This window comes from Eptatretus burgeri, chromosome 3, assembly GCF_056783735.1.
Source record: "Eptatretus burgeri isolate ZD-2024b chromosome 3, Ebu_testis_v1, whole genome shotgun sequence".
Lineage (NCBI taxonomy): Eukaryota > Metazoa > Chordata > Myxini > Myxiniformes > Myxinidae > Eptatretus > Eptatretus burgeri.
This window is the reverse complement of record NC_140963.1, coordinates 96,245,262-96,258,147: the sequence shown is the minus strand read 5'-3', so window position 1 is coordinate 96,258,147 and position 12,886 is coordinate 96,245,262. Positions and strand designations below refer to the sequence as shown.

At 44.0% G+C, this 12,886-nt stretch overlaps 1 protein-coding gene and 1 pseudogene across 1 annotated transcript in view; both read right to left on the bottom strand.

Moving 5' to 3' along the window:
• LOC147030497 (uncharacterized) overlaps positions 1-12,886 on the bottom strand; it is an 80,689-nt gene that overhangs the window by 28,238 nt on the left and 39,565 nt on the right. The gene's annotated exons all lie outside the window — the stretch shown is intronic.
• On the bottom strand, positions 6,933-8,145 carry LOC147030498 (THAP domain-containing protein 2-like; annotated as a pseudogene).

The window sequence follows — 12,886 nt, the reverse complement described above, 5'->3', positions numbered from 1 at the left end:
CATGGTAAATCCAATATGGCTGCCAAACTATGTGACCTATGACATATGTGTGAATCTTTTGTTCCTCATGGATGGATGGTAATATGTGTAAAGATTTGCCTCAATCTGTTTGAAAAAAATTTGGGAGGGAAAGGTTTTTTTTGGTTGTAGAGAAAAACACAAAGGTTCTGTGTGGACAAACAAACAAACAAACCATCTGACAGACAAACAAATGGACCCAAATGTAATACCCTCTTCTTCGGCGAGGGTAACAATAGCATGTGGAAAAGGTGGAGCAATGGCTTGAAACGTGTTCCCAATCTATCCTGGATAAGGCGAGCAACAAACAACACTCAATCCCAAACGCCACATCCATACGTGCACAACACCCAATGAGAACCTCAACACTCGCACAACCAACACCTCTTCATGCCGGACACGAATCCAGGCGTGTTCGTGCCCCGGAAACACAACAACAAGTGCACACATGTGCTCACCCACACACATACAACATCGGATCATGAGTGAGTTAGAAAAAAGAAAAAAAAAGAGCAGAGCACCCCATCAGTGACGTCACAACGTTTATTTTGCTTTTGCAAAATATAATAAAAAAGCACTCCTCCCTTCGACCTCAGGCACCAGCTCGTGACAGGAAATGAGCGGTCATATTGAAATAAAAACCGGACACATGTCAAGGCTCGGGCTCTATTGTGCATGAGGAAACAGCTGTGAAGCTGGAGGAACATTGCCTGAAAATGGGTCTGCTCTTGCTTTTTTGTTTAAATTAGCGGAGTCCATCGAGTTTTTCACTTCTGATTGGAAGCACCTTCTTCTTCTTCATTAAAATTGTGTAATCCCAACCTCCGCAATCTTATACAAACCATATATATTTATTTATATTTTATATACTAGTACGGGCATGCGTACTAATCTATCTATAGTTCCAGCAATCTCTGTGTGTGTGTCTGTCTGTCTGTCTGTCTGCGACCGCCGTTTCTCGACGACCGCCAGTCCGATCTGATTGATACTTGCCAGGAATATTGTCGGGGCCCCGCAGATGTGCCTTTTCGAGGTTTGATATCAATCGGGTAAGTGGTTCCCAAGTTACGGCCATTTTACTGCTTTTTCAGTGTTGAAAAGGTGTATATATGGCAGCTGAAGTGTCGTTCCACCTTCTCACCTTATGCCAATTTTTCCCCAAATTATTAATAACCGGACGATCACCGGTCCGATCGCATTGAAACTTGCCAGGAATATTGCCGGGGACCCGCTGATGTGCCTTTTCAAGGTTTTATATCAATCGGCCAAACGGTTCCCAAGTTACGGCCATTTATCTGTCGACCAACGACAAGACACGGTGCTATGACATCACGAATGACGTCACAATTAATATTTATTTATTTACTTATTTTTTAGTTTATTTGCACGATTGACGGTCCGATCTGATTGAAACTTGCCAGGAATATTGCTGGGGACTCGCTGATGTGCCTTTTCAAGGTTTGATATTAATCGGACAAGCGGTTCCCAAGTTACAGCCATTTATCTGTCGACCAATGACAAGACACGGTGCTATGACGTCACAATTAATGTTTATTTATTTATTTATTATTTTTATTTATTTTTCACGATTGACGGTCCGATCTGATTGAAACTTGCCAGGAGTATTGCTGAGGACCCACGGATGTGCCTTTTCGAGGTTTGATATTAATCGGACGAGCAGTTCCCAAGTTACGGCCATTTATCTGTCGACCAATATCTGCGAGAGAGGGGGACGTGAGAGGGGGGATGAGAGTGGGGGCGAGAGAGGAGGGGGGAGAGAGGAAGGGCGAGACTAGGGGGGATAGAGAGGGGGCAAGAGAGGGGGCGAGAGAGAGGGGGGATGAGAGTGGGGGCGAGAGAGGAGGGGGAGAGAGGAAGGGCGAGACTAGGGGGAGAGAGGGGGCAAGAGAGGGGGAGAAAGAGGGGGTGAGAGAGAGAAGGGTGAGAGAGGAGGGGGAGAGAGGAGGTGGGAGAGAGGAGGGGCGAGACTGGAGGTGAGAGAAGGGGGAGAGAGAGGGAGAATAGAGGAGGGGAGAGAGGGGGCAAGATAGGGGGAAAAGAGGGGATGAGAGAGAGGGGGCATCACAATTCAAGAGAGGGGGAGAGAGGAGGGGCGAGACAGGGGGATGAGAGTGGGGGCGAGAGAGGAGGGGGAGCGAGGGGGACGAGAGAGAGAGGGGGCATCACAATTCTTCTTCATTTGATATGATGTCACAATTGACGCTGGGGACCTGAATATGTTTCCCAGGTGTTTCCCAAGTTATGGCCATTTATGATACGGTTGGTCCGATCTAATTGCCCCAATCCAGTCATCGTTTACGCACCTACGGGCCCGTACTAGTAATAATATTAATAATAATAGCACAATAATTGGCAGTAATAAAAAGAATAACGTGATACAATGACCAATGTCTGTCAACCAACAACGAGCTATAAATTGTCAGTCAACCAGACAGGACACGGTCTATGACGTCACGAATGACGTCACAATGCTCCTCTTTTTTTTTCCTTTGAATTTTATTGCTTTTTTCAGTGTTGAAAAGGTGTATATATGGCAGCTAAAGTGTCGTTCCACCTTATCACCTTATCATGCCTTTTTTTCTCAGAATAATGATAACAACATATTAATCTATCTATAATTCCAGCAATGTGTGTCTGTGTGTCTGTGTGTCTGTGTGTCTGTGTGTCTGTGTGTCTGTGTCTGTCTGTGTGTCTGTGTGTCTGTGTGTCTGTTTGTCTGTGTGTCTGTTTGTCTGTTTGTCTGTTTGTCTGCTTCCGCCGTTTCTCGATGACCGCCGGTCCGATCTGGTTGAAACTTGCCAGGAATATTGCCGGGGACCCGCGGATGTGCCTTTTCGAGGTTTGATGTTAATCAGATGAGCGGTTCCCAAGTTACGGCCATTTTATTGCTTTTTCAGTGTTGAAAAGGTGTATATGTGGCAGCTGAAGTGTCGTTCCACCTTCTCACCTTATCATGCCATTTTTTTTTCTCAGAATAATGACAACAGCCACGGACTTCTTATAATAACCTGGACCAGCAACGGCCTCTGTCGACTGAAGTCAGAGGTCGACTGAAGTCGCCATGTTGCGTTGCCAATCCGAATTCACAGATTGAATATATTAATCTGTGCCGAATTTCTCGCTGGAAACAACATTTTTGTCGAGCTCAATAAGAAGAACAGGATTTTCATTTCACTAACAACAGTCTCCGCCACCCATTATCACTACCAAGCTAATATAAGCTCTGCAGCACGAATCAATAAGGTGAGTGAGTATGAGGTGTCACAATTCTCATGAATGATTATCATATCATATGTCATATGATCTGATGATAATCAGTGTAATGTGTTGATGATAATCAATGTAATGTGTATAGCTAACCCCCTATGGCCTATAATATTTGTATGATTATAGGCCATAAGGCGGTAGCTTTCAGCTACCCCCTATAATAATAGGCCTTCTGGCCTATAATTAATAATATATTGACCAATCATCAAAACATTGAACAAACATCGGACAACCTTAATAAATATGATCTATAATCTCCAGACTAACCTATGGCCTCCTATTAATATGTGTATATTATAGAGGGTAGCTTTCTGTAGTAGGTCGAAGCATATTGAACCAGTACCAGTCTCATTAATGTTTTCATGATTGATCAATATATTATAGGCCATAGTGGGTAACTTAAAGCTACCCCCTATGTGAGTAGCTTAAAGCTACCCTGTATGGCTGATAATATATTGATCAATCATGAAAACATTGGACAACCTTAATAAACATGATCGATAATCTACACACTAATGAGACTGGTTTAATATGCATTATTATTAGAAGATGACGATCAACTATTATAATCGCAGTAGGTTGAAACATAAGATATGTCAAAACCTAGGAGAAACACTTCAATGCAAATGGTTAGTAAACTATTGATGTGCAAATAGGATCAGTTTGCTGAATTTTTTCCTGATGGGTTTATCTTTCAATCCAGGGTTCATGGTTCGAACAACATGGTGGAGACAAATCTTTGTATAGCACTCACAGATGTGCTGTATGAGAGAAAATGCATGATTACAGTCTGCCTCCGTCTCAAACATGCGATCACTAAGCGAGTCAAATGCACTCGATCCTACTTCTGCCAACACTGATGCAGAGATTGCAGATTTCAGGTAACTATCACGAGGAATCTTGCCATTTGTCACCGCTAGCATTCTCTTAACACATTTCTCAGTGGCTTCACATACTTGAACAACGCTTGATGATGGAACGGTAAGGCCACCCCTTGTTTTAACAGCAATCAGCCTATAGGCAGGTAAATTGATATTATCATTCTGCATGAGAGCCAGCAAGCAATCTTGACATTTGAGTGTCCGCTTTACCATCCTAACCACATATCCTGCAATATAGGTTACAACTGACTCCAGGAACACAGAAAGTTTGTTAAATGGTGGAATATCGGCATAATCGTGGTGACTCGTCATTGGCTGGCGGAGCTGCAAATCGTAGCGTCTGGCTATGAGCATATCCTGCGTCTTATCTGGGACAGCCCTCTTAGTGATATTTTTGAATGACGCAGCTGTGAGGATGCGTGTTGCGTCCTGGGCTGAACAGTTCCCCTTGTTGGCTTTGATATCATGCCGCATCAGAAGACGCTTGTACGCTGTGAGAAACTGTCTGGCTGTTGGATTGTTATTGCCACCACATGCTGGACGGACGGCTCCAAAGAACAACTCGATGTGGTCCTGGCTGAGCTTATATGTAAGCAAATACTTTAAAGATGAATTTTGGAGCTTGACGTATGTCAGATAGAGGTTTTTAGCGCTTACGATACAAGTCAGCATCCCAATAAATGCTGTTTTAAGTCTTGTCTTTGTTATGAGTTGACCAGAAGTATTCGTCAAGGTCGTGAGATAATTACTTGTCTTTTCCAGGAATGGCAAAAAAGCTGCCTCGCGAGAAGGATGCATCGGTGCCTTGTAGTTGCGTGCCAAAGGGTTCCTGGAGTTCAACAGATCGAACAGTTGATCCAGTGTGCGGATGAAGATGCAAGTTCCCTCACTCCCTTGAAATTCAGGTTGTTTCAACTCTTCTCGGCAGAACTCAATTGCATCCGCGACACTTGAACTCAGCATTTCAGCAGCCGTATTAACTTTCATTATATTTGTCTTCCATTCGATATGTTTCCAACTAAGTTTGTTTGCCAACCGTAGTCCTTCCTGTTTCTGCAGTTCATACAAGTTTTCTATATATTTCTAGGAGATGACCCTCTGAGAACTGTCTCTCATCGTCTTCAGTGTGCCGCAGCAATTCCTTGCAAACTTTAACATATGACACGCGTCGAGGAATGCCCAAAAGAGCTTGTGAGGATCTGCTGGATGAGGGAACGACGAATTCATATTATCCGGGTTGATACTTGCGCCCAACTCTTTCAACATTGTCAAATGCACTGAAGGCCCATCACAGGTAAGCGAGATGACATTAACTCCAATTTCGTGTAGCTTTAGTAAACACTGAGACACAACATTGGCCTGTTCTTTACCAGTCAAACCATTGATGAAGAAGTGGGCGACTGGAACTTTCCAATGATCATTCACCGCGATCAACATAATTACTAAAGCGTTTTTAGCAAGTGGCGTGGTATCGTCCAGATTACCTGCTCCAATATCCACATATCCTAGCACCTTGTCACCAGACATCTCTACTAATTCCATCAGTGACATTTCGTCCAACGTTGGGGCACATAGCGTATTCCTATCCTCTTTAAATCTCACCTCCAATGCATCAAATACTACCTGGTTGAATCCCGGTGATCCCTCTATGGCACTGTACCAGGTTTGGATCGTTGAAGGACTAGGTAGAGCGAGATCGAATAGTCGTAGGCCTTCGCAGAATAGAAATTTAGCGTGAGGGCGAATGACTTGATCACAGTATCGTATTCTTGCCTGGATTTCTTTCCGCTCGCCTGATTCTTTAATATTTGACTCATGACCGTCAGTGGTACCCCAGAAAATGTCGAATTCAGTATCTCGACACAATTTTCTGAAACCATCCCTTTGTTGTTTTGTTCTTCAACGACAGAGCTTAATTTCTCTAACTTTTTCTTCAATCTTCACGTTTTCTGCTGCGTAACCTTCAGTTTTTTCCTCAGGTTCTCAATGGTCTCGGTTGCCGTACCCAGCTTCCGTTTCATTTTACTGGGACTCAGATCGGCGCAGTACGTGTGATCTGCTGAAGTCGACGGCCTTGGTGGTGAATCTGGCGCAGCTGTGAATTTTGGCTCTGGGGCCAGGTGTCTGTCAACCGGTGGTTTCCGATGTATCGGTTTCTGTGTAGAAAATAACATAATTAATATCGGATCGAAATTTCGAATTAACTGGTGAACAGAAAACTGATAATTCACAGAAATTTCAGTGGTAAATTCAATACAGTGCGAACCGCTTGATAGAATCACAATTGGAGCACTCTGATTCAGGAATTCCATTTATTATGAAGTTTGAAAATTTGCGCTAAATTTGATTTCCGCGGGAATTTATTCATTTTATAAACATTTTGAATGTGGATGAATTTATAAAATTAATGTGTTAGAATAAATTTTTTGGGCACGAATACAAAACGACCTGCATCGTCTGACAGTCAGAATCGTACAGAAATTCATAGAAAAATCCTGGCAGCAAAGGAGGTCGTTTTTCCGGGTATTCGCACCCAAAATCAATTCTAAAACTTTTATAGATTCAAAACAATTTAATATGTGTCAAATAAATATTTGTATCAAATAAAAATATATAATATTTGTATCAAATAAATATGTATTTTTTTAGTGGAGACCATTGTAATAAATCGTGTATACGAACCTTCTGGAGATGAGGTGGAAATTTGAAGACGCTTGGTATGACACCTTGTTTAAGCCATTTTGGCTAGCCCGTACTGTCAAAGTCAGAGTTCAGGAAGTGTTCACTACAAAGTAATGTCACACCAGGCGTTGGTGTAAAGTGTTCCCTTCTCTGCGCCTGGCACCATTGTCTGCACAACTTTTCATCCTTAGGGAATCTGGAGAAAAAAGATCCGAATGATGTTTTCGATTATTGGCATTTGAAGGGATGGAAGGATGGGTACTACAATTGGCGTCAGTGGAGGTAGATTTCTGATATCAAGATATATACGACCCCCTAACCCTAAGGCGCGTAGGAAGCAAAATGATTTTGGGGGTAACATCGGGTTAGGTGGATCGCGGAGCCAGGACCCTCGGAATAGGGAGGGCCTGTGCCCCCAAATGGACAAATATTGTGAGCTACCCGCCCAACTATTTACGCAGCCACGGCGGTCGATGGGGGGAATGAATCTCTGGAAAAAATTGAATTCTAGACGCCTGGAAAACTCATTTCCGGCGTATTCCTGGATAATATCGTTTTTTTACATTTTCTTTCAAATTATCGACTGTACTTTGCCATCATTTAGATTGTTATACTGGTGTTTAGCGCTTAAATTGTAACTTCTTAAAATAATACTCTAAAAATAGATTGACGATTGAAAGAGAAAAAAAAGCATCAATAATCGCATTATTTTGAACTTTATTTTTCTTTGAACTTTATTACCAATGAAAGGTGCATGTGGAGCTCTTCCCAGACTTATTATTGCATCCGAACGCCACGCACTGTGGCATTTTTACGTTTACCAGTTCAAAATACTGGCAAAATAGTTAAAACTCTGAATGCATCTACAGGTTTTTTGAATTGCGCGCGACTAGCGTGTGGCAATGCAACATGGCCGCTGAGCCATTTCCGGTGACTTCAGTTCTCACTGCTGCGAGTAGATGGCATTGCTGGTCCAGGTTATTATAAGAAGTCCGTGATAACAGCATATTAATAATAATAATAACAGCACATTAATTGGCAGTAATAAAAAGAATAACGTGATACAATGACCAATGTCTGTCAACCAATAACGACCTATATATTGTCTGTCAACCAGACATGACACGGTGCAATGACATCACGAATGACGTCACAATGCTTCCTCTTTTTTTTTCTTTGAATTTTATTGCTTTTTTCAGTGTTGAAAAGGTGTATATATGGCAGTTGAAGTGTCGTTCCACCTTATCACCTTATCATGCCATTTTTTCTCAGAATAATGATAACATATTAATCTATCTATATTTCCAGCAATCTATGTGTGTGTCTGTCTGTCTGTCTGTTTGTCTGCGACTGCCGTTTCTCGACGACCGCCAGTCCGATCTGGTTGAAACTTGCCAGGAATATTGCCGGGACCCGCAGATGTGCCTTTTCGAGGTTTTAATGTTAATCGGACGAGTGGTTCCCAAGTTACGGCCATTTTATTGCTTTTTTCAGTGTTGAAAAGGTGTATATATGGCAGCTGAAGTGTCCTTCCACCTTATCACCTTATCATGCCATTTTTTCTCAGAATAATGATAACAGCATATTAATAATAATCTATCTATAATTCCAGCAGTGCCTGTCTGTCTGTCTGTCTGTCTGTCCATCTGTCTGCTACCGCCGTTTCTCGATGACCGCCGGTCCGATCTGGTTGAAACTTGCCAGGAATATTTCAGGGGACCCGCGGATGTGCCTTTTCGAGGTTTGATGTTAATCGGACAAGCGGTTCCCAAGTTACGGCCATTTTATTGCTTTTTTGAGTGTTGAAAAGGTGTATATGTGGCAGCTGAAGTGTCGTTCCACCTTATCACCTTATGATGCCATTTTTTTACGTCACGAATGACGTCACAATGCTTCCTCTTTTTTTTTTTCTTTGAATTTTATTGCTTTTTTCAGTGTTGAAAAGGTGTATAATGGCAGCAGAAGTGTCGTTCCACCTTCTCACCTTATCATCTCATTTTTTCTCAGAATAATGATAACAACATCAGAATAATGAATAACGTGATACAATGACCAATAATGTCTGTCAACCAATAACGACCTATATATTGTCTGTCAACCAGACAGGACACGGTGCTGTGACGTCACAATGCTTCCTCTTTTTTTTTTCTTTGAATTTATTGCTTTTTTCAGTGTTGAAAAGGTGTATATATGGCAGCTGATGTGTTGTTCCACCTTTTCACCTTATCATGCAATTTTTTCTCAGAATAATGATAACATATTAATAATAATAACTAGCCGAAACCCCGTCACAGACGGATTCCGTTCCGTGAGCCCAATATGACAACCAGTGGCGGCTCTTGTAAGAGCCAGATCCCAGTCGATGTACTCCATGGCCTTACCTAATGAGGCCGACACAACGTCGTTGTACACGACATTTTTGGTGTACACTACTCCTTGTGAAGAAGTGCCCTGATTTGTACACGTGTCTACTTTGACGTACACCGTGTCAAAACTTCTCCAGTCACAGTACCAAGAAAAACGTGACGTGACCGCTAGGAGGAGCACAAAATTGGTCCTTCAGTGTTAATATATAGATGCTTCAGAGTTGAAGGTTGACTATTGCCACTATGTGCGATGCACTCTTACAGGTACGAAGTTTCTTTCAGTCCAGGTCACAGTACCGAGAAAAACGTGACGCGACTGCTCGGTGGAGCACAAAATTGGTCCTTCAGTATTAATATATAGATAATAAAAGCACAATAATTGGCAGTAATAAAAAAAAATAACGTGATACAATGACCAATGTCTGTCAACCAATAACGACCTGTATATTGTGTCAACCAGACAGGACATGGTGCTATGACGTCACGAATGACGTCACAATGCTTCCTCCTTTTCTTTTTTTTTCTTTGAATTCTATTGCTTTTTTATTGATAATTTTATTGTTATCATAAAAAGTGCCTTTTCAAGGTTTAATGTTAATCGGACGAGCGGTTCCCAAGTTACGGCCATTTTATTGCTTTTTTCAGTGTTGAAAAGGTGTATATATGGCAGCTGATGTGTTGTTCCACCTTATCACCTTATCATGCCATTTTTTCTCAGAATAATGATAGCAGCGTATTAATAATAATAATCTCTCTATAATTCCAGCAATCTCTGTCTGTCTGTCCGTCTGTGACCGCCGTTTCTCGACCACCGCCAGTCCAATCTGATTGAAACTTGCCAGGAATATTGCCGGGGACCCGCAGATGTGCCTTTTCGAGGTTTGATGTTAATCAGACGAGCGGTTCCCAAGTTACGGCCATTTTATTGCTTTTTCAGTGTTGAAAAGGTGTATATATGGCAGCTGAAGTGTCCTTCCACCTTATCACCTTATCATGCCATTTTTTCTCAGAATAATGACAACAGCATATTAATAATAATAATAATAATAACACAATAATTGGCAGTAATAAAAGGAATAACGTGATACAATGACCAATGTTTGTCAACCAATAACGACCTATATATTGTCTGTCAACCAGACAGGACACTGGCTATGATGTCACGAATGACGTCACAATGCTTCCTCTTTTTTTTTTCTTTGAATTTTATTGCCTTTTTCAGTGTTGAAAAGGTGTATATGTGGCAGCTGAAGTGTCATTCCACCTTATCACCTTACCATGTCATTTTTTCTCAGAATAATGATAACAACATATTAATCTATCTATAATTCCAGCAATCTGTGTGTGTCTGTCTGTCCATCTGTTTGTCTGCGACCGCCATTTCTCGACGACCGCCGGTCCGATCTGGTTGAAACTTGCCAGGTGATAAGGTGGAACGACACTTCAGCTGCCATATATATACACCTTTTCAACACTGAAAGGGTCAGGGTCAGGTATGGGAGCATGTGCCAGAACAGCGCGTCGCTGCGTCCACTTTCCGCCGGTACTCCAGGGGCCTCCGTCTGGCCATCCCCCAGGCAGATGCCAGGCCCATCCCCATCTCCTTGAGATGATGGTCAACCTGCTGCAACCATGAGGCACGTGGTCGGCCCACTGGCCTCCTCCACTCATGAGACTCCCTCGCTGAGAGAATCTGGTGAGCAGGATCAGCGTCAGGAAAACGAGCCACATGTCCATACAGCCGCAGCTGACGCTCACGGACTATGCAGGTAACAAATCTCATCCGAGTCTCTCTCAGCAACCGCTCGTTGGACACAAAATCCGACCAGCGATAGCCAAGGATTCTCCGAAGAGACCTGGTACCAAAGGAATTAAGTCTCCGTCTCAGATCCTTGGTCAAAGTCCAAGTCTCGCACCCATAGAGCAAGACTGGAAGTACCAAGGACCTGAAGACTCGGACTTTCGTCCTCCCGCACAGGTACGGCAGCGCCACACCCCATGATCCAGTGAATCCATGACTCCCCAGGCCCGACCCAGACGTCTATTGACCTCCGGCTCACAACCTGCGGAGACATGAATATCACTGCCAAGGTAAGTGAATCTATCCACGACCTCAACATCCTCACCACAAACAGACACAGACAGGACAGCAGCATCCAAGATGTCACCGAAAGCCTGGATCTTTGTTTTGACCCAAGAAATCCGTAATCCTAACGGCTCCGACTCCTCATTCAGCACCTCGAGGGCCCCCAAGAGGATGTCTAAAGTCTCCGCAAAGATGACTGCATCATCTGCAAAATCAAGGTCCGAGATCTTGACATTGCCAAACGATGCACCGCAACTTGATCTCTCCGACATCCTCCCAAAAATCCAGTCCATACAAGTGCTGAAAAGTGTGGGGGCAAGTACACATCCCTTACGAACTCCAGTAACAACTGGAAATAAGTCAGAGGCGGTACCACCACACTTCACAGCACTCTCAGTACCAGAGTAGAGTTCAGACATCAGATCGATCAGTTTCGGTGGCACCCCACGAAGACCAAGAATCCTCCAGAGGACATCCCGATTCACTGAATCGAACGCTTTACAGAGATCAACATAGGCTGCAAGCAGCCCCTGCCGAAACTCTCGTCTGCGTTCAGTGAGGACACGAAGAGCAAGGATACGGTCAATCGTTGACCTCTTTGGTGTAAAGCCTGACTGCTCTGGACGCTGGTGCTCAAGCAGATGGTGGCGAACCCTATCAAGAATTATCCGAGCAAAGACCTTGCCCGGCACTGAGAGCAGCGTCACCCCTCGGTAGTTGTTGCAGTCTTGGCGATCACCCTTCCTTTCCAGAGAGGGACAACAAGGCCCTCTTCCAGTCAGTTGGGATGATGCCTGTGTTCCAGGCAGAGCACAAAACTGCATGCAACGAACGAGTGCAGCATTTCCACCAGCCTTGAGAAGTTCAGCATGGATGCCACAGATCCCTGAGCTTTGCCCCGCTTCAACTGGTTCACCGCAGCCCGTGTTTCCACAAGCGATGGTGGACCACAGTTGATTCGAGGGTCAGCAACAGGGATTGTAACACCCTTGACGTCCAACTCGACAGCTGGGGATCAGCCTGGTACAACCGCTCAAAGTAACCGGCCCAGCGAGCCTTCACTTCAGACTCCTCTGTCAAGAGCCTACCACTCTCTGCTCGAACTGCAGTGCTCCGAGGGATGGGCTTGGGATGAACGTAATGCGCGACCTCCTAAGCGGGACGAGAATCACCTGTCCACAGGTGATGCTCTCTCCCCTCACAGATTCCTCGCACATAGGCCTCCTTGTCCACCCTCAGTGCACGTACAGTTTTACGCCTCAGCTCCCTGAACAGCTCAGCTCTGCCATTCAGCCTGGCCCTGCGACTCTGGTCAATGGTATCCAGTGTCCCTTGAGAGACAAAATTCTTCTTTGCCCTGTGGTGAACTCCAAGGCATCCACCGGCAACATCAAGGACGGTGGTCTTGAAGGTGCTCCACAACTCTTCAGGACCCCCCAAAGCACCCAGACCCCCCAAGTGTCCACTCAGCCTGTTCGCAAACTCCTCAGCTACTCTCTCATCCCTGAGCTTGGCAACATCCAGCCTAGGCTGGGATGGTACCATTCTCCAGGATTTAAGGTGCA